The 20,572-nt window shown below is 38.3% G+C and overlaps 2 long non-coding RNA genes across 2 annotated transcripts in view; both read right to left on the bottom strand.

The window, feature by feature from the left end:
- Window positions 1-2,078: 2,078 nt before the first annotated feature.
- Window positions 2,079-4,386, bottom strand: LOC138917563 (uncharacterized). Its single transcript, XR_011425746.1, has 2 exons — window positions 4,284-4,386; window positions 2,079-3,014 (listed from the first exon to the last, which is right to left on the bottom strand). It is a non-coding gene; the product is annotated as an uncharacterized lncRNA (long non-coding RNA).
- A 10,580-nt stretch (window positions 4,387-14,966) lies between these two features.
- Window positions 14,967-20,572, bottom strand: part of LOC138917298 (uncharacterized) — a 49,188-nt gene continuing 43,582 nt past the window's right edge. The window contains exon 3 of the long non-coding RNA XR_011425085.1: window positions 14,967-18,238. This is a non-coding gene — a long non-coding RNA (uncharacterized lncRNA). The remainder of the gene's footprint in view (window positions 18,239-20,572) is intronic.

Genomic DNA, 20,572 nt, shown 5'->3' with positions numbered 1-20,572 from the left:
CCTAGTCATTCTTGGGAAGTATTCAATCTCATCTCCAATTTCACTCTCTGATCACAATTTCCTTTCTCACACTGCTAAAATATAGGAATTCTCCAAAGTTTGCCCTTAGGTTTTCTCTTCTCTTTACATTATTTCTAATCTAATTTATTCCTGATTGCCTTGATGTTGATGACCCAGGTCAAGAAATCTCATATCATGTTAAAAATTACATGTACCTGTAGTGAAACCCTTTATATTCAACATAACATGAATTTTACTTTTCTTTCTTTTTCCTAACATCCCTGTTTCTGTAAATTTCACAGCCAGTTTTCTAAAGATTGGACTCTAATCCTCGGGCCATCTAAACTCTTTCCTTCCTGGATCTGAGCTCTTCGGCCTCATCTGATTTCCTTTTCCGTATTCTTTTCACCCCTCCAGTCATACTGTACTTCCCTCAGTTTCTTGAATAGATCTCAGTCTTTCCCAACTCTGGTCCCTCTCGCATGCAACTCCTTTTCTTTCCTAGACTATTCTTCTCTCTGTCTTTGCCTAGCTTCCTCCCGTTCACCTTCTGTATCTGTGGCTGTCATTGTCACTTATCTCCCTCACAGCCCTTTTGCTCTTCCTTTTTGCTAACAGAACCCTCCCTCCAATTTTATTCAGATACTGGTCACAGGTGGACTTCATGAGCTCTTCTCCATGTGCAAAGCTGAATGTTTATTAATAACAAGTCCATAGTAGTAATTTCATTTTTCTCACCAGTGGTTGGTTTGGATATCAGCACATGAATGATGTATATCAATCAGGGTATATTCAGGAGACAAAACCCATATAAGTTATTTTAACCGAAAGATCTAATATACTGATTACTAGATATTGGAGAACTGGAAAGGCTAAAATGTAATATTCAGGGGTCATTTAGAAAATAACTGCAGGAGGAAGCAAAGAGAAAGAGTTGCAACTATTAGAAGTACAGAGATGGGGCTCCATGGAGCTGGGCCCCAGACATCTGCAAAGTAGACTCTGGCCAGCTGGCAGTAGTGTCTCTGAAAGAGTGTAAGGAGGTTCGTTCTGGTAATGTAGCAAATCAACAAACTGAAATTATTTTGCTGGCCCTCCAGGAACAAACAATAAAGAAACATTGTTGGGCTTACCCTGACAAGAACGGAAAGCAAAGAGGAAGGCAAAAACTCCTTCTCTCTCCTCCAGCCTCACAGTCTCGTTCTAGCACCCTCCACTGGCAGAGCATAACAGGTAGGAGAACTTGTTTCCAAGCATGTCCAACGCATATGCATTTTCCTGTTATGCATTTTTTTATGCCATTCCTTTGGATTGCCCCATACACAGACTCCTCTCATAACTTCATAATCCTCTCCATTCTACGTAGTCCAGCTCATGACCTACTATGTCTATTATACTTTCCAATTTAATGTGACTTTTTCCTTCTCTGATTTGCATGCCTCTCTTGAGATGTTTATTTTCTGCCTCCTGTTATAGAGAGTTATGTCCATGCCTTGACTCAGACATTAAAAGCATGGATTTGGAATCAGACAGAACAGGGTTTAAATCCTAGGTCCATTACTTGTAGTGCCTCTGTGTCCTTGGATAAGTTATTCAAACTCTCTTAAGTCTCAGATTCCACATATATTAATTTAGAAGCACGAGGTTCTTGCACAATCTCTGCTCAATAAAACTCCTTTACTGAATAAGGTTAAAAAAGATCTCTGCGTATTTTAGTGGTGTCTCAGTACTACAACATATCTAAATGTTAATTGTTTTGCATAATATCGTTATCTGTTAGTAATCAAAGTATAGGCATGTCACTGGAAAGACTGCTCTGCAAATTTGGTGAATTAATATGGAAATAGAGTATATTCTCTTCTTACTTGAAGAGTTAATACTACTAGATTCCTCTTGATTCTTTTGCAGAATGACAGACTGAAACAAATGGCTCATTTCAAGGATGATAGACTATTGAGGTTCTAGCCATTGAGAGTTTCTCTACAAAATTTGGGATACATTTTCACCAGTAGAAGTCAAAACCCTATCATCTATAGCTTTAGAAATTATAAATAACTCATAAAAAGGTTTAACATAAGTTACAAGAGAACATAATTTATTGCTGCGTTTTGTTTATAACACATACACCTAGAAGACTATTAGGAGAAAATACAGAATTCTGATAATGTTGAATTTGGGGGATCCAAAGAAATCCCATGGATTTGTTGGCTAATCTTTTGTCCTTTCAGAAATTTGCTATTAATCATGAGAAATAGAATTTTCCTAACGTTTCTGCAGCTGTTTCAGATTGGAATTGGTGCTGTCCTGCCAAAGTCTGGCTCTGTAAGAGCCTACTGCATTTAACAACAATGAAAAGGAGAGGAGGAAAATATCACCAACCTGGACGTGGGCCAGACTGAACAGGAATTAAATTCCTGCTGTTTTATTCTTGTTATGGACAGAAAATGGTCTAGGTAAAATAATGAAAGTTTTGCATAGTCTAAAGGGAATTTAATTTGCCTAAAAGCCTAAGCTGTTTCTAAAGTATGGTGAGGTGGGGTGAGGGGTTAAGGTAAAGGAGCGTTTCTGGGATAGATTGGAAAGAGAAGGATGTCAAATATTGAAACCTAAATTTTATATGCATAGTTTAATGGGTCTTTGAAAGCAAAGCTTAAGTTTCCCTGCTATGCTTTAGAGTTTTTCAAGAGTGAATTGCATCTTTCCTAAAAGCAGGTTTAACCTCTAGTAATAAGGATATAATCTAATCTCCTGCAAGGACTATATTAGGAAAATAAAGGTCGTATTATTCCACATGGTTTGAAAGTGAATGGAAATTCTACCCCCAGCTTCATCAAGATTGGCTTAACCACCAATGTAAATTACTCTTATTTGGTTATTGATGTCATATGCTAATGCTTTTTGAAGCAAGAACAGACAACCAGTTCAACATTTGTGTGAAGCAGACATGGGCCTCAGCGCTGTTACAAGCTTGGTGATCTTGGCATATTTCCTTCATTCCTCAACCTCGATGTCCTCTGTAAAGAGACAAAAATGCATAGATTGTAGAGTTGTGAGAGCCCTGTAAAGTGCCTAATACAATTCCTATAGCACAGAGGACACACTCAGTAAGTGATAACTAGTACTGTTGTTATATTTGTCTAGTGTTCAGGTCTGAATTATAGATCCTAAAGAGACTTTGATTAAAATGTAATAACATATTTCTACTATATCTAAAATGGCAGAAGCTTACAGCATACTTCTCATTGGAAGAGTTAAACTATAAAAGATTTTCACCTGCTTCCAGTCTGCATTCACCCATAATTCTGAGTTGCCATCACTGAAGTTGTTTCTATTGTCCCTGTCAAGTCAGCACAGGGACAGCAAGGTGGACTCCTCCTTAGGCCTCACATACTCTTAATATTGTTATGGAGGAAACAACGAAAAATGACCAGGACCAGCTTGGTATTCTTAGGAGGAGGCAAAACTATTAGACAAAAAAGGTTTTCTGAATGTGATCTTTATTTTGAAACTGCGCTGGAAATTACAGAGCTTGCCTCTTCTATTCCGTGAGCCCCCTGAAGTTAATTGAAGCTAAATTACATAGTGCAAACTTAGACCAGGAGACTCCTGGGAAATGTTCCCCTCTGTCTGTAATGTATTATTCTACATGCCAACTATGAGACTTGCAGAAGTGAATAATTAAAGTTCAGCTGGGTCGTAAGTAAGGGAACATGATATAATTAATTCTCTACAATTTAAAACAAGTCATCTTTCCTTTGCCTTCTTTTTTCAGGTCCGATGAGGAATAGTTAGGAACAAACGGGGTGGGAGGGCAGTGTGGGGAATCCCAATTCTTTGTAAATACAATGATTCTTGTTTTCTATTCTGATTCATGTATGCACCCAAAGAAATAAAGGCCAAGAGGCAATTTCATTTTATGATTGAAGAACTAAAGATTGTTAACGGTCTTTCCACAGTATTCTAATATTGCTTCCTTGTACACTTCTTTTTACTTGATCATAATTATTCATTCTTACCAGAAAGAACTTTTAATCAAATCAGAGTAATTTTTCTCACCCTTTTTTCACCTCCCTCTCTCTAATCTCATGGTTCACCGAAAAAATGGATAAATAAGTTCCTAAGAGCCCACACCCAGGGCCTTTTGATGATACAGAGGGAATCCAGATGTTTACCCTGCCCCCTACCTCCTATAAAAGATTTCATGGAATTTGTTGCTGGTCATAATATAACCACTAAAAGAAAGGAAACATACATTTACAGACTATATTAAATTAATTTTCTACCTTTTGTTTTGAATAGCAGATGAAACACATATCTTTCAGTGAAGGCTTGTTACCTCTCCTGACTAGATTCTTTATGTTCTCATAGGTGCACTATCTCAATTATGATGTCATTTACGAATGACTTATATTTGAGACCATTTCTTTCCAAGTCTATAGTTTCGTGCCTCTAACTAGTCATATGGACACGTTGCTGTGTTCTGCTGCCCTTTTAGAGGAAGGTAGATGCTGGGATGGTCACCAGCATAAGAGCATAGATGGTAGGATGCAGCATCGTTTGATGTGACTTAATTTAACTCTGTGGAAATTATTTTTTTCTTGACTAATTTCAGACAATTATGTCTCAGAGTTGCAACAAGCTACCTATCCTAGCATTTTTCTAACTTTAAAACATGTATTTTTAAAATTCACTTATGACATATGCTTGTGGTAATGAATAAGAGCACTAATAAAACATTCAATTATTCTCCAGCACCGTGAACTGTTTCCTCATCTGACCCTACCCTCACTGGAATGTAACTGAATGAACAAGTGGATCTTACCTTATATTTGTAAAGTTAAACAACAATAGGAAGTTTTAAAGATGAAATTCTTATTACTATCTCCATGGTAAAGCACCCAGACTCCAACCCGTAGAAATTCAAGCCCAATAAAAAAAAAAAAAAAAGAATGAGTAAGCTCTAAAGAGTCCCAGAAAATAAAGAGGATGGGATAGAGAGACAACCCCCAAAGCAGGACACTCCTACATTGGCAGAGGAATTTGAACAAGAAAGTCAATAAAGTATATTAGTTCAGTAACTGATTTCGGGAGACAAGTCACTCAGAACCTCTGTTTTATGGGTGAATGAAATTCTGAAATTCGAGATAGGTCTTCACGAATTTCAGGGTAGCAACTAAGAAATAAAATCACAGCTGGGACCCTTACTTAAAAAAAAGTCTGGATTATTTAGTGGGTTAATAATGGTAGCGATTTTTAAGATAAATCTTTTAGAAATGTAAGGTTGGTTTAAATTTTATATGTTTGCCTAACTGACTATGGAAACTTAATCTATGGTATTCTATTTGCAGAGGAAAAAGAAGAAGAAAAATTAAAAGAATGTATAAACTATCCAAGGTAAAACAAAATCTCTGTCCAAGTTTTTCTGAAAATATAGGTTTTGTTTGAAGAATAAAAGGTTTCAATTATTACACTCTGGCTCTGCCAAGAGAGCAAACACAAGCAGACAGTTGAATTTATGAGACTGTCAGTGTCGTTTTACCTAAAACAGAACTTCCCTCCCATATCTATTCTCACCCTCTGAGATATGGGATTAAGATGCTATTCTCACATTCTGGGATAAGGGATTAATAGTTCTCCACTGTTATTTCTCATTCTTTATAGCTCTATTACAATGCTCCATTGAGAATATAATATTACATGTAAAACTACAGGAGAAATCGCATCAAAGAATTAATGAGCAAAAAGACGTAAGAAAGGAAAACTCTGCGAACCACAGAATATATTTATAAAATCTTCATGTCATTTACTTAAATACTTTATATGATTAGAAATAATGCAAACAGGAGACTTGGTAGAAAGTAATTTTTGTACCAGACATGTCAATCACATGGAATGTGCCCACAGCCCTTGCTGAGAACACCGCCAAAACCAGCTACATTCTGAACCCTGAGACCCTTCCCAGCTGACCACAGCTAATAGGACCAGGGGTGAGCATCTGACCTAAGGGCTGCCGATCCATAGATAGGGCAGAAGCCTGTTACTTTGTCAAGCATGAAAAGTCCCGTCCAACTAGAGACGGTAGTAATTATCCAGACCTATCAGATACTCTGTCTCTCAGGAATTTGACCTGAGAATATGAAAAGAATCAACTAGACAGCAACAGGAATGAAAATAGATTGATATAAAGGGAAATGGACAAATTCAGAATATGTTTGAGGTAGACTTGTGCAATGACATATTTCAAGACTCGTGTTTGAGGCATGTCAGTCAATTCTCAGAAACTGGAGGCAGCACAGGAAGAGGCAGGAGGGGTCCTCGTGACAGAACCTCCCACTGGGAGGACAGATGCTAGGGCAACTTGGGGTGTTGCTGAGATATTTTCTGGAACTTGCCCTGTGCCCTGAGAGAATTGTGTGGCCAACTCTATGCAAAGACTCTATTTCCAAGTAAGGTCACATTTATAAGTAATAGGAGATAGGACTCAGACATATCTTTTTTGAAGGTCACTGTTCAACCCATTACACCCAGATTCCCCTGATTTTAACATATTGTACTACTATAGTATAATTATTAACTGAAAAATTGACATTGGTACAATACTATAAATTACAGATTTATTTGGATATGATCAGTTTTTCCGCTAAGTAGGAAAGAGTTAAGTCATCAGGCCTGAGTTGCTCAAATCTTTCACATTCCAGAGAAAGGCCTATCTTCAGAGCTGGCCCTTGATTGGCTGCCAGACGGTAAGCTCTGATATTATGCTGACATATCTTTTTACCAGTGATGTAAACGTTGATTACTTGGATAAGGTGGTATTTGCTAGATTTCTCCACTGTAAAGTTATTACTTTTCCCTTTCTAATTAATAAATATTGTTTGCAGGGGGAGGGGGAGATACTTTGAGACTATCCAAAATCATCTGATTTCAAATATTGGTAATGAATGCACATTTTTAAGACACACAATGTAAGCCCCCCCCATAAGGTTATCTCAGGGTTAATTCAATTCAGGGTCAACCTCTGGACAAAAACGAAAATGGAGGGAAACTGGTCTACCAAGTGGGGTAAGACTATGGAACTTTCAAGTAGGATTGAGGCGGGAGCAAAGGAGATTTAGGAAACAAACTGATGCATAGCAGTCATGGCTGTGTCACCCAAACACTGTCTAGGAAACAGTCTGAGACTGTCTCCTGTCAGATTTGTTTGGGGCAAAGGTAGGGTAGCCTTCAGCTGATGTGGGCATATTTACTGTCTTGGTAAGATTTGGCCTAGGAACAACTGTGACAGAGGAGCACGCCCGTGGCTCTCCTAAGAGCTACCAACATTGCTCCACATTTTAAACCAGCTGTGCACTCATTGAACTCAAACTACCCTTTGGGTTGTCATTCCTCTTCAGTGTTATGAGCCTTTGATATCATGGGCATATAGCAAACCGTTGCCAGCACCACTCTAACATGGCTAGGCACGTCATGACTTCTAGGAATGGCTAGTAGGAGGCCAAAAGAAAGAGAGCAGAATAATTTTAGATCTTGACATAATTGTAGAGACAAATGACCAACATATGGTTTTGATTTTGTTTCTTTTATTTGTGATGGGCTGCCTTCCCTATTATTAAGAATAATGAAGCATAATCCTCAAATAAATACCTTTCCTGTTAATATAACAGATATTTGGTGACTTTAGGTCATAAAAATAATACATTTTTGGTAAAGCATTCAAGATTCAAATGATGGGCTCCACAATGGCTGTTTCAGATTTGTTTCTCTGTAATTATTCTTTGTAACTCAGGAAATCTATTCAGTAATCAGTCAATCACAAATCAAGATCTCTCTTTTTATTTTCAAGCATGAATCTTGTTTTTCAAAACTTACTGCTTTTTAACTAATAGAGATCTCAGCTTTTTCAACCGGGAAATCCACGTCATAGATAAAAGGAAAGAAGAAGAAAATTAGAACATTTTTTCACCCATTTTATTCCTTTCAGGTGGCCTGATAAAGAAGAAGTTCAATGACAGAAATTGGAAAGGTTTTCTCTGGGTTTTTGATAGGACCCATGATTTAAATCCACACCATGGATCACAGATATGATATTTATAGTTTTGTTATTTCTTTCATTAAGAAAATGATTACTAATGCATGCTCTTAATCTCATTTTAATTTCTTCAATGATAGCTTGGCAAACAAAGATAATCGTGTCATTTTGGATGCAGTTCAGCTATCCAATGACTGCTAAATCAAAATTTGTTTGATCTAAGTCCTCTTGTTGGCTCAGCTGATAAGTTAATTCCAAGTGATCGCCGTGAAGGCAAGCATCACAAGCCCTATCCTATTGTTGGAAGGCATGTTCTTGGCAAGAAACGAAGCTCACGAGTGTGGAGTCTATAAGCATGTCCTCTTTTTTTCCTAAAATCTTTTTTTCTATTTCCATATACCTTACTGCATATCCAGTTGGAATTCAACCCCTGTGGCCTCGAATAGTTGCATTTGCACTGACAGATGATTAAACGTGGGTTTGAAACTGCTGTCTTAGTTCCTTTTTGGCACTAACATTCTGTCAGTCAGCTTAAGTTCCCCAAACCAGTGCCTGTTTTAGTCCATGTTTGCGTCAGTACAAACTCTTTTTTTTTTTTTTTTTAAAGATTTTATTTTTTCCCTTTTTCTCCCCAGAGCCCCCCGGTACATAGTTGTATATTCTTTGTTGTGAGTCCTTCTAGTTGTGGCATGTGGGACGCTGCCTCAGCGTGGTCTGTTGAGCAGTGCCATGTCCGCACCCAGGATTCGAACCAACGAAACACTGGGCCGCCTGCAGCGGAGCGTGCGAACTTAACCACTCGGCCACGGGGCCAGCCCCCAAACTCTTGATCAAGAAGAGAACTTTTTCTTTTCTATAGGGCAGCCACATATCTCTCCCACATTCTAGCCTCTTGAGGTTTGGGTGAGCTGCTGGCATATAAAAACATTCTTTGCTACAAAATTTCAATGCCACCCGTGGAAAGTCAGTTAATGAGATTGTTTTCATTTGTAAAATAAAAGGAGGAGAATAGAAGTAGATCATTTCTAAGATAGCTTCAAATTCTGAAATCTTTTAAATTGAGAGCTTTTAAATATAGCGTGATTCAGAAATTTATCCCAACTCTATTATCTTTATTCTACTAGACAATGTTGTCTTTTAGTATTATGTATTCAATGTAAACGATGTTTTTCAAGTAATGATCTCATTGCAGCCACAGTTTCCTAAACTTGCCCTAAGCAACTCATGTGTTCCTTATCTTCACGGATTTGCCTTTTTTTCTTTTCATCTTTTGTAAACAATGTTATCAAAAAGTATACATGGTACTTAGAATGCTTTTGGAATTCAGCAAATGTTTAGTAATAGTTTTTAAAATGGGAGTACTTCTTGTGTCACAACGTATCTGTTCCCCTTTCAAATCCGTATCCCGCTATATAGCGTTACTTTTCAGTTTCTTAAAGATTCTGCGCATTTTCTTTCACTTCTGTCTCCAAAATGATCTGAAAGGCAGCAGAATCACCACAAAGCAGGATAGAAAAAGATGCAAAATTCCTTTAGATTTCTCTTTGCAACAAACTAACAATACCTTTAAAAAAAAGTGCTTGATAAAATATTGATATTATGTATTAAAAATTATTTGGGGAAAGAAAGTAAAAAAAAAATGGAGACACCCTGGATGTTCAAGAGTCCTTTGATAGAATTGTATCGACTACGTTCACGGATCAGTGGTGGGAAATCCCTGGGGCTCGACTCACACAGATTTCTCCCTTTAGAAAGTGGACATCTGGTGACTCCAGCTTTTGGATTGAAGCGGTTGCCAGGGGAGTTTCAACTACAATTCCTCAAGATTCCTTTACAGGCTCTTTATGATGTTGTTTCTTTCCTTATTGGCACTAAACAGGTGACATATATTCCACACTGATAATTAGCGTCATCTGGCTTGGGGCCTCTCTTCTCTCCCCATTTCTGGTGCCCTTTGGTGATGCCTCTCCTCCTGTTTCACGATTGTCACATTGAACCATCTCAAATAGCTCCAATAAAGAAAATGTTTTGCCTTTCTCTTGCTTTTAATGCTTTCACTTCCCCTAGGCAACATTCTTTTTTTTCTTTTTTTCTGCTTTATCTCCCCCAAACCCCCCTGGTACATAGTTGTATATCTTAGTTGCAGGTCCTTCTAGTTGTGGCATGTGGGACACCGCCTCAACGTTGCCTGACGATCGGTGCCATGTCTGCGCCCAGGATTTGAACCAGCGAAACCCTGGGCCGCCACAGCAGAGCACGCAAACTTAACCACTCGGTCATGGGGCTGGCCCCAGCATTCTTTCTTTTTAAGTTATGTATAGGGGGCTAGCCCCTTGGCACAGCAGTTAAGTTCGCAAATTCCTGTTTGGTCGACCGGGGTTCACTGGTTCGGCTCCTGGGTGCCGGCCTGTGTACCGCTCATCAAGCCATGCTGTGGCAGGCGTCCCACATATAAAGTAGAGGAAGATGGGCACGTATGTTGGCTCAGGGCCAGTCTTCCTCAGCAAAAAGAGGAAGATTAGTGGCAAATGTTAGCTCAGGACTAATCTTCCTCAAAAAAAAAAAAAAAGTTATGTATCAGGATTTCTTAGAGGGTACCTGGCCAACCGTTCTCGTCTCACTGATATTTGCTGCATTCACTATGTGCAGATGGTTTCAGATAACTCCTAGGGTACTTACATCTACATATTTACTTAACATGAAGGCCGTTTGATCAGTGATATGGACTAGTCCTTTAAGGTCATGCAAAATGCAAATGTCATAAAGCCACATTGATCACACTTTGGTTTAATTATTATTTTTTTAATGGCTTTTTTCCTAGCAGTGCTATAAGTTCCATGAGGTCAGAACGCTGTTCTGGTCTGGCTTGGTTTACTTTTGTATCTCCCAGTGTCTAGCAAAGGGTCTAGTACATAAGAACCCACTGAATTCTTATTGCTGCTGAATGTTGATGATGCTGACATTCAAATAACATTAAATCATGATGAACAATTATTGAGACTTCTATGCATAGCACAAATGGGAATGCTGGTGGATTAGTAAAGAAAATCTTTAATGCATAACTGACATGGAAGAAAAGGGAATTTATAAGGAAGTTTCTCCTCAAACGATATGTCCATTTTTTAAAGCCCAGAATCTGAGTTATAATGGGTCACATGTGAGAGATGGACATAAAGCATGAGGTCAAAGCAAGACTGCAGGTTAAATAAGAGACCTCCACATAAAACCAAGTAATCCAAAAGGCAGCATCTTCCATGATTGATGTAACTCCCTCACAACAAAGGTAAATGGAAACAAAAACAAAAAGCCAGGGCCGCGGAGGTAGAAAATAAGGAGATACACCTTAGCTCTGCATAGAACAGAATAAGGAAAACAGCTCCCTTGAGAATTTGTAATCCCAGTTCTGCATTCATTCAGGTTGGAAGTCAGAATTCATGCTGACTGTATGACTCTCATGGAAAAAAAAAACACACAAAACCAAAAAACTAGAACTTGAAAACATTATGTAAAGTCGTTCTAGACTGACAGTATTCCCAAATCTCTGCCGGAAGCCAATGCTGACCCTCTCTGGAGATGATAAATTCTAAACCCAGGCTTCAAAGAATTCTCCGAGATATGGTTCAACAGCACATTATATCACCATTAAAAAAGCCACTAATCAACAAGAAAAATTAAGAGGCGTGGAAACGATAAAGCTCAGAATCAGATTTGCAAGCATTGAGATAGTACACATAAAAACTACAGGATATAAAGTATGTTCACTATGTTTGAATAAATAAAGGAGGAAATTAAAAGTATAATTAAGGAACAGAAGAATACAAAATTTAAGTAGTCATATTTAAAAATGAATCAGATAAAATTTTTAAAAATGAAAATGAAATAATTTAAATTAGAAATTCATTGGAATGACTAAACAGCAGATTTGACACAGCTAAAGATAAATAACCAACTGGAAGACCTAACTGAAGAAAGTATCCAGAATATGGTACAGAAAGAGAAAGAAATCATACGAAAGAACTATAAAGAGACAAAGCAAGAAAACAACATATATCTAACCAAAATTCTTGAAGGAACAATTAGAAAAATGAATGAGAAGCAACTTTCTTTCAAAATAGCTGAAAGAATTTTCAGAATTGAGGAAATATATCAAACCACAGATTCAGAAAGCCCAACAAGTGTTAAATAAAAATGATGAAAGAAACAAAAAATGTATACCTAGTCTCATCAAAAGGCAGAATACCAAAGACAAAGAGATTTTTTTCTCAAAAATATTTTTATTTTTTGTTTTTGTTATTATTTTTTAGTTTGTTAAAAATATCTTTACCACAAGTCTTGTTAAACCCACAGATTTTTTTCAGACAGAAAGAAAAGAGAGAAAGATGTCATTGAGTAACACCTAAGAACAGGAAATCTGGAGTCAGACATCCTCTGTTCAAATACGAGCTCAGACCCTCACCAACTGAACTATAGAAGCAGAAGGGTAAACTCTCTGTGCTTTAAATAATTAATTTATAAAATAAGAATAGCAATTACAGTACCTACCCTATACTCATAGGGTTGTTATAAGAATTAAATAAGCTAATACTTGTTAAGTGCTTAGAACAGAGTCTAGCATGTGGCAAATGCTAGATGAATATTGCTTAAGTAATAAATAAAATTTAAAAATACAATAGAATAACAATTAGCTGACTTCTCAACAGCAGCAATGGAATATAACAGAATAATATATTCAAAGTTGTGAAAGAAAGTAACTATCCATCTAGAATTGTGCAGCTAGAAAAATGTTTTAAGAAATGTGTCAAAGATATTTTTAACAAAACAAAGAATAAACAAATGAACAAATTCTGACAGTCCAACAGACTCCTTGCTAAAACCTTCTAAAAGATGTACTTAGGAAGAATGAAAGATCCCAGAAGAAAGGTCTGAGATGCAGAAAGCAATGCTGAACAAAGAAAATGGTACACAAGAGGGTAAGTCTAGACAAACGTTGGCTGTTTGAGGATAGGACAGTGACTTCTTAATCAATAAGGAAGAAAATACTGGATAACAATGGTATATAATTGCAAATGAGGTGATAGGGGTTAAAGCATTCTGAAATCATTTTATTCTTTGAAAGGAGGGTAAATCATTAACTTTACAACATGCAAAGAAAAATATGCAAGTTAAATATGCAAGATAAAATTTGCAGACTAGAACTAGAGTGTGTGATAGGACAAGAAACAAGAGAGTGCCTGATGGTTTGGAGTAGAATGAACCCTCTGCAAGACCTAAAGTAAGACCACCCCTCTACAGGCCATCATTGCAGGGGCAGGACACTGCCTGCACTTTGAAGTAAGAACACACTTGGTAGGAATCTGGGCCTCCATCAGCAGGAGCCACTGGCAAGAACTGACCCTCAATACTTGCAGCTTCTGTAGCAATCACAGCCTCTCTGCCTTGGGATCATTGGGCTAAATGACATTTAGCCTTTTCATCTCTGTTCGTGTCGGTCACCACAAAAAGCAAGAATTCAAGGGTCGTCCCTCATCCACTAGATTCTAATTCCCATATGACTTTGTATATTGCCTTTTCTGATTTCTTCCCTTTTTTTTTTTTTTAAAGATTGACACCTGAGCTAACATTGTTGCCAATCTTTTTTTTTTTTCTGGTTTTTCTCCCCAAATCCCCCCAGTACTTAGTTGTATACTTTAGTTGTGGGTTCTTCTAGTTGTGGCATGTGGGATGCCGCCTTGGTGTGGCCTGATGAGCAATGCCATGTCCACTCCCAGGATCCGAACCAGGGAAACCCCAGGCCGCTGAAGTGGAGCATGTGAACTTAACCACTCGGCCACAGGGCTGGCCATTTTTTGAAGCCTCCCACCTCTTCTATGAACATTCCCCTCGCATTCTTGCTCTTATTAAAACTGTACTATTCCTTGGTGATCTTGCTTCTGTTTTGGCCCTCTCCAAGGATAGACACTTTCTTGTCCATACTCCTCATATCACTGGGCCTGGAGGTTGGGAAGGTGTCTTCCTAGATCATCACCAATACTTCCAGACCTTTCTTTCTTCCTCATCCATATTCCCCTCTATCCTGAATCACAGGTCCTCAGATTAAACCATTTACTACTTGAACTAAGTGTAGTTATCTACTGTCCCTTTCCCACAGACATATCCCTTCATTCTTTGAAAATTTTAGCTTCTGGCTCACCATCTACAAGTTTCTATAGATGTAAAGCCCAAAGCTTAGTGGCTTATTGTTTATTGAGAGTTAATTTGGAGATGGTGGGGAGGAGAGAGGCCCTGCTCCATGTCGTCATTCAGGGATTCAGGCTGATGGACATTCTGCAGTCTTCCCCACCTGACTTCCAAGGTTCTCCTGGAGGTCAAAGTCCCAGTGGCAGATGGAAAAGAGAAAGAGTAGGATCATGAAAAAGGTTTTTGTGAAGCAGGCAAGGGAGGCTGGGAAGGGTAGTCTGGTTGAGAGTGCTTGGGAGAAAGGAAATGAGTTAGAGAATAGGTAACTAGTCTCTGACCTAGTCTCTTCTTCGGGCACCAACTATCTATTTTGTTCTTCCTCCCACACATTCATCGCCCCAGAAGGAGATAATCTAAAGTCCCATTCATTTACTGCATCCATTACAAAGGTCAGGATCTCTAGATGCTGCACTGCGTAGCACTGTTCATCAGGTCTACACACGGCTCCTGAGACGTGTGAACTAAAGACAGATTTATGGCCTCTACCCTTCCAATTCATCCCCCAACACACACACACACACACACACACACACACACACGCACACGCACACACACAGCGCACAATGGTGGAGCAGGGAGAAGGTAATTACAATTCAAGTTTCCACTTTGAAAAGAGAAAATCACAGCAATGATGGATGTCTGAATGATGCGGGCTCAGCAAGCTGAGGAGTCAAAAGAAAGATTTCTTGGACTCTCAAGATCTGGTAGTAGTGCTCCTTTATTCAGAGAATGGCATGGGGACAGGGTCCATGGGCAGGGAGGAACTGCAATGTGTTGAGGGTAGGGCTAAATTTATAAGGCATAGGTATGTGAGTTATTTTTTTACAAGACAAAGGAAAGATCACATAAAAAAGTCATTAAAATGGTATCAGTGCAGGTGTGGTCTGGTTATCAGATGGTCCTATAACTTTGGATACGAATCAGGTTGAATCAGGTCAGGAGGTCCTATACTTCCTGGAGGATGATATAGATCGGTATGTAGGCCAGGACACCCTGGGCTCCTCTCCCTGGAGCAGCTTTGATCCTCATCTTGAGGAGTAGGCATTGTCAAAGCCTTCTGCCCTAGGTGAATGGAGTTCTTATTAGACTGGCTTCTGTTCTCTGGCAGGAACACTTTTGTTCATAGTTCTTTGGGACCACTTTCTGGAAGGTTTGTCCTTGCCTATTATCTTCCATGGCCATAAATGAAGTTGATTTAGGGGGATGACTTCTGGGGCTGTAAAGCTTTTGTAGCCCACACCAATTTTGGCACAACTTTGGAATCCCAAGGATTGTTTTGTGGCCCAAACATTCAGAGTTGAGGTTTGTCATTTCTTTGTCAACACAATTCCCTTGCAAACTTTGTACTCTTTGGATTGATTTGCTTTCATTAGTTTAATGTGTCAGTAAACATCCCCACACCCTTCCAGGACTAAATTCTCAAGCCTGCTGGCTTTGCTTCTTTGCCTCCAGGTCTCTCAACAGAATGGCACCAACGGTGAAGCCATTAGTTTTAGGGGGAAGGCCACACCCTTAATCTGATCATTGCCACAGGGCTGAGTCTTAATGGCTCTTTGTTGTTCAAGTGATTTTTGCTCTTATTTCCTGTATTTGGAGTTGGTAGCAGTGAGCTTTGCAAGCATTTTAGGCCTCACATGTCTATTCCCTTTTATTACTGCTTCTAACCAGCCAATTCTTGCCTGAGCTTATTTCTCTCTTCTGAAATATTGCTACCTGCCTCCAGTAAAAATCAGCACACATCTCTAAAATTTTTCTGACATTCTCACCTAGAGCCAAAGATTCAAAGATATTTGATTGGCTTTCAAAATAATAGAAGATGTCAATTATTAAGGTGCTTTGTCATTGCATAGCAAAGGCCTCCATCTTTCTAGTGACCAACATATATCATTGTCAGTTGGCCATTAAGTTGATGCCATATGTTCCTACTGTGATCCGGACCCATTGCTGCTCTGATAGCATCTTTCATTTTTCTCCACACTAGCTCATCATACTTCAGCCACGCTAGCCACCTTGTGCTTTTCAGTACCCCATGCTCATCCCCCTAGTTTAGAGCCTTGCCTTTGCTATTATCTCTCTGGGTTTAGAATGTTCTTCTCCCAGAAATTCACATGCTAGGTCCCTCTTGCAGGTCTTTACTCAAAACTCAACTTTTTCTGTGAGCCCTTCCACAGCCACTCTACTACCAATCTGTTAAATCATTTTGCTGCTCATTTTATCCACAATTTTGACCAGTGTGACACCTTCAAACTGGCTCCTGTGTACTTTTGATATGACCCCACTGATTTTGGAAAGCTTCTTTGTTTCTGGCACAAAAATGTGTCTCAGGCTTACATAATGCCTTCTTTATCTAAGTTTTGAAATTAATAATTCTCCAAAGAGCTTGGTCTTTTAGAGGATGAAAATAGAGATTAAAATCTGAGTGCTACCAGTACTCCTGGCTACTGAGCTGACATTGCTTTTAGGTTATCAGTAGACAATTAATTTCAATTTTAAGGAATTGTTTTATAATTGAAGTTTTCTGAATAATTCATTTTCATGAATCAAAAGTTAAAATTGTATAGAAATAGATACACAGTGTATTGCTTCCATTCTTGCTCCCTCCATCCGATTCCCCTGCCCTTTGTGGATAGCTATATTGATTAGTTTCTTTATGTCAAACTTATCCTTTTCCATTTTGCTCTGTAACCCTCTGCAAATAGGTAAATGATTTTATTAGTTTCTTGTGTATCCTTCCATTGTTTCATTTTGCAAACACACATATGAACACATTTTCTCTCTTTCTTATACAAAATGTGCCGTGTTAGACTCCTCTATACTTGCACACATTTGTTTAAGAATGTGTGCAGGCAACTGCTTCACGTCAGTGCATAGAGACCTTCCTTTTTAAAAACTGCATGCTATTGCATTCAGTGGTTGCGTCAGTTTATTCAACTGATTATTTATTGCTTGGTACTCGGGATTTTTTCCAATCTTGCTTTTACTAATTATGTTGCAATGAATACCCTTGTGCATAAGTGATTTCATACTTGTGTGGGTGTAGCTGTAGGATAAATTCTTGGAAATGGGGTTTCTGGGTCAAAGATACATCTGAAATTTTCTTAGAGATGGCCAAATTATCCTGCACAGGAGTAGCACCATTTTGTTTCCCACCAGCAATATGAAATTTGGAATGTTTCCAAGTTGCTAAGTAAGAAATGGTACCTTGGTATACAGTTTACATTTCTCTTAATATGAGTGAAACTGAGCATCACTTCATGAGTTTAAGGGGCAATTTTCCCCCCTGCGAACTCTCTGTTCACATCTTTTCCCTCTAGTTCTGTCAGAATTTTTGGTCTTTTCTCAATTTCTAGTGGCTCTTTACATATTAGGAAAATTTGCCTTTGTCTATGATAGTTGTTGCAAGTTTTTTCTTGGTTTGTTATTTGTCTTACAATTTTCTTATGGTATTTCTTCCCACACTCTTGACATGATAAGTTTTTAATTTCGTGTGTTCTAATTTGTTAGTATTTTCTCTTATGGCTTTTGGATTTTACGTCATATTTAGGAAGGTCTTCCCTAGTCGAAGGTAATAAGGAAATTCATTCATGTTTTCATATCATATTTTATATGGTTTTCTTTTATAAATTTACATTTTTATTCTTTTTTGGAGTTTTTCCTAGAGTACGTAGTGAGGTATCATTCCAACTTTGTCTTTCTCCAAGTGGCTATCTAGCTGTTCCCATACCAGTTATTAAAAGTGCATCAGCAGGGGCTGGCCCAGTGGTGCAGTGGTTAAGTTCACACGTTCTGCTTCGTTGGCCTGGGGTTCGCTGGTTCGGATCCCGGGTGCGGACATGGCACTGCTCATCAAGCCATGCTGTGGTAGGCGTCCCACATTTAAAGTAGAGGAAGACAGGCAAGGATGTTAGCTCAGGGCCAGTCTTCCTGAGCAAAAAGAGGAGGATTGGCAGCAGATGTTAGCTCAGGGCTAATCTTCCTCAAAAAAAAAAAAAAAAAAGTGCGTTAACAGCCCATTGGTATGAAAGCTTGATTTATCATATTCTTATTTCTAATATGCATTTGAGTCTATTTCTAGAATTTTTGCCCTGTTCCATTGATCTACCTGGTTATTCATACTCAGTACGATGTCATTTGACTTATTGATATTTTATAGTATGTCTTAGTGTCTATTTGGGATAGTCCCCTGTTGTTCTTTTTCATAGTTTTCCTGGATACTGTTTATTGTTTATTTTTCCATATAAACTTTAGAATAAAAATTTCAAGTTCCAGAAGAAAAAAATTCCTTCAGCTCTTTTACTGGGATCCTGAGCCTGTTTTTATTATGTTTGAACTAAGATGGTCAGTCTGAGTATTCATATCTCAGTTCTTGAAGTTCCTAACTGCTTGAAAACAGAGGCTTTTCTGATTCAAATCTAAAAATAACAATCATATAAAACTGATCTTTACTTAAGGCACTGCATATTTCTGGTACCTATGATTCCAGGTTTTTCAGTTTATAGACTTAAAAGCTTTCTGGAAGCCTTGCCTGCGGTGGTCACTAGCAGGTGAGGAGTTCACTTTGCAAGGTCAATTTGTCAGCCTTTTTCCCTAACACTCTGCTCAACTCCAAGTTTTAAGCTTTTTAAAATAAAACTATTTTCTCCTAAAATGATTAAAAGTGCTCTAGGGAAGAACCACTGGTTTGGAGGTCTGTACACAATTGTGTCATTTCTGGCTCAATAATTTCTAGTTTGCCTGGAATTTTAACAATAGTCCTGAGGTTTTGCACATTGCACAGGCTTTGAGCTCTTCAGCCAAGGAGCCCTCCTTGACTGATTTGAATATTCCTGAGAGATCTACACCTGTGATTGAGGTGGAGGAATACATTTGTCTCTCTCCAATAGACTCTATCCTGAAATTTAAATTGCTTTTTCTTAGAGAAGTTACTTGAAAATTTATGAAATGTTTTACTAATGTGCAGAAATAATGCCATCCAAAAAGGAAAAGAAGTCCAGTGATCCCTGAGGTAAAGCCCTCATAATAACTATACTTCACCCACACTGCAAATATATAATTTTTGTGATTACTAGCTACACTATTAAAAAGGCTACCTTAATAGACATTATGTACAATGTGGGTGAACTTGAGTTTATTATAACAATTCTAACTTAGACATTTCCTGACATCTGTGGTATTCTATGCAGTTACAACAAATGTTGGTTTCCTTTTGGTATTTTTTAAAGGAAAGAAAAAATGCAGAAATTTAAAAAAGTGACCAATGTCTAATTATGTTTATAAGTAAGAGGTTTATGGAATTTTCAATACTTATTTATGAGTGTGATCAGACTTCACACCACTAGTATTAATCTGTTTATTCAGCACCTTTGTCGAGAGCTTTTTCTGTGTCAGGCAATGAGGCAGCCTCGTGGGATACAAAGATGAAAATAATATAACTCCCACTTTTGACAAACTAAAAACCAAAGTGTTGCGAGGACTGAAGCACATAAGAAATAATTACAAGACAAAGTGATAAGAACTTTTCAAGTACTCTCATTTAATATTTATAATAACCCAATGACTGGCGCTGGCCTGGTGGTGCCCTGGCTAAGTTCGCACGTTCCACTTTGGCAGCCTGGCGTTCACTGGTTCGGATCCCAGGTGTGGATCTACGCACTGCTTGTCAAGTCATGCTGTGGCAGGCATCCCACATGTAAAGTAGAGGAAGATGGGCACAGATGTTAGCTCTGGGCCAGTCTTCCTCAGCAAAAAGAGGAGGACAGGTGGTGCATTTAGCTCAGGGCTAATCTTCCTCAAAAAAAAACAACAACAATGACTTAAATCCTCTTATAATGTCCATTATATAGATGAGGACTGTGATGGACTTGGGAAAGTCACATATAATATGGAGGTGTGTTTAAAGCATTAGGAGAGTGCAGAGAAGTGGTGAGCTCGAAGAAATGGGATGTGGTGGTCAGATGAGTCTTTGTGTGCAGAACTTCTGCTGAGCAATCTGATGGGCTCTGTGCTAGGCAATGCGGTAAAGAGAAGGCAATCCGTAAAGAAACGTAGAGTACAAACTAAACATCACATGTTGATGGACTGGATACAGTTGACTCAAGAGTAAGATATTTCTTTCTTTGTTTCTTGCTTAGATAATTGGTAGGATAAAGTGATCAATGGAGATTATAACTCCAGAAGGTGAAATGGGTATGGGGGAGAAGACAGTTTGCTTATTTAAATGATAATTTTAGATTTTTCTAATTTATGATTTATAAGTCTATAAATATTTTGCTTTTTTATTGTGTATTTTCTTTGTTTATAGGAAAA

Source organism: Equus caballus, chromosome 14 (genome assembly GCF_041296265.1).
Source record: "Equus caballus isolate H_3958 breed thoroughbred chromosome 14, TB-T2T, whole genome shotgun sequence".
In the NCBI taxonomy this organism is placed as follows: Eukaryota; Metazoa; Chordata; class Mammalia; order Perissodactyla; family Equidae; genus Equus; species Equus caballus.
Note: the sequence above shows the minus strand (reverse complement) of the source record. Positions and strands in the feature narration are given on the sequence as shown.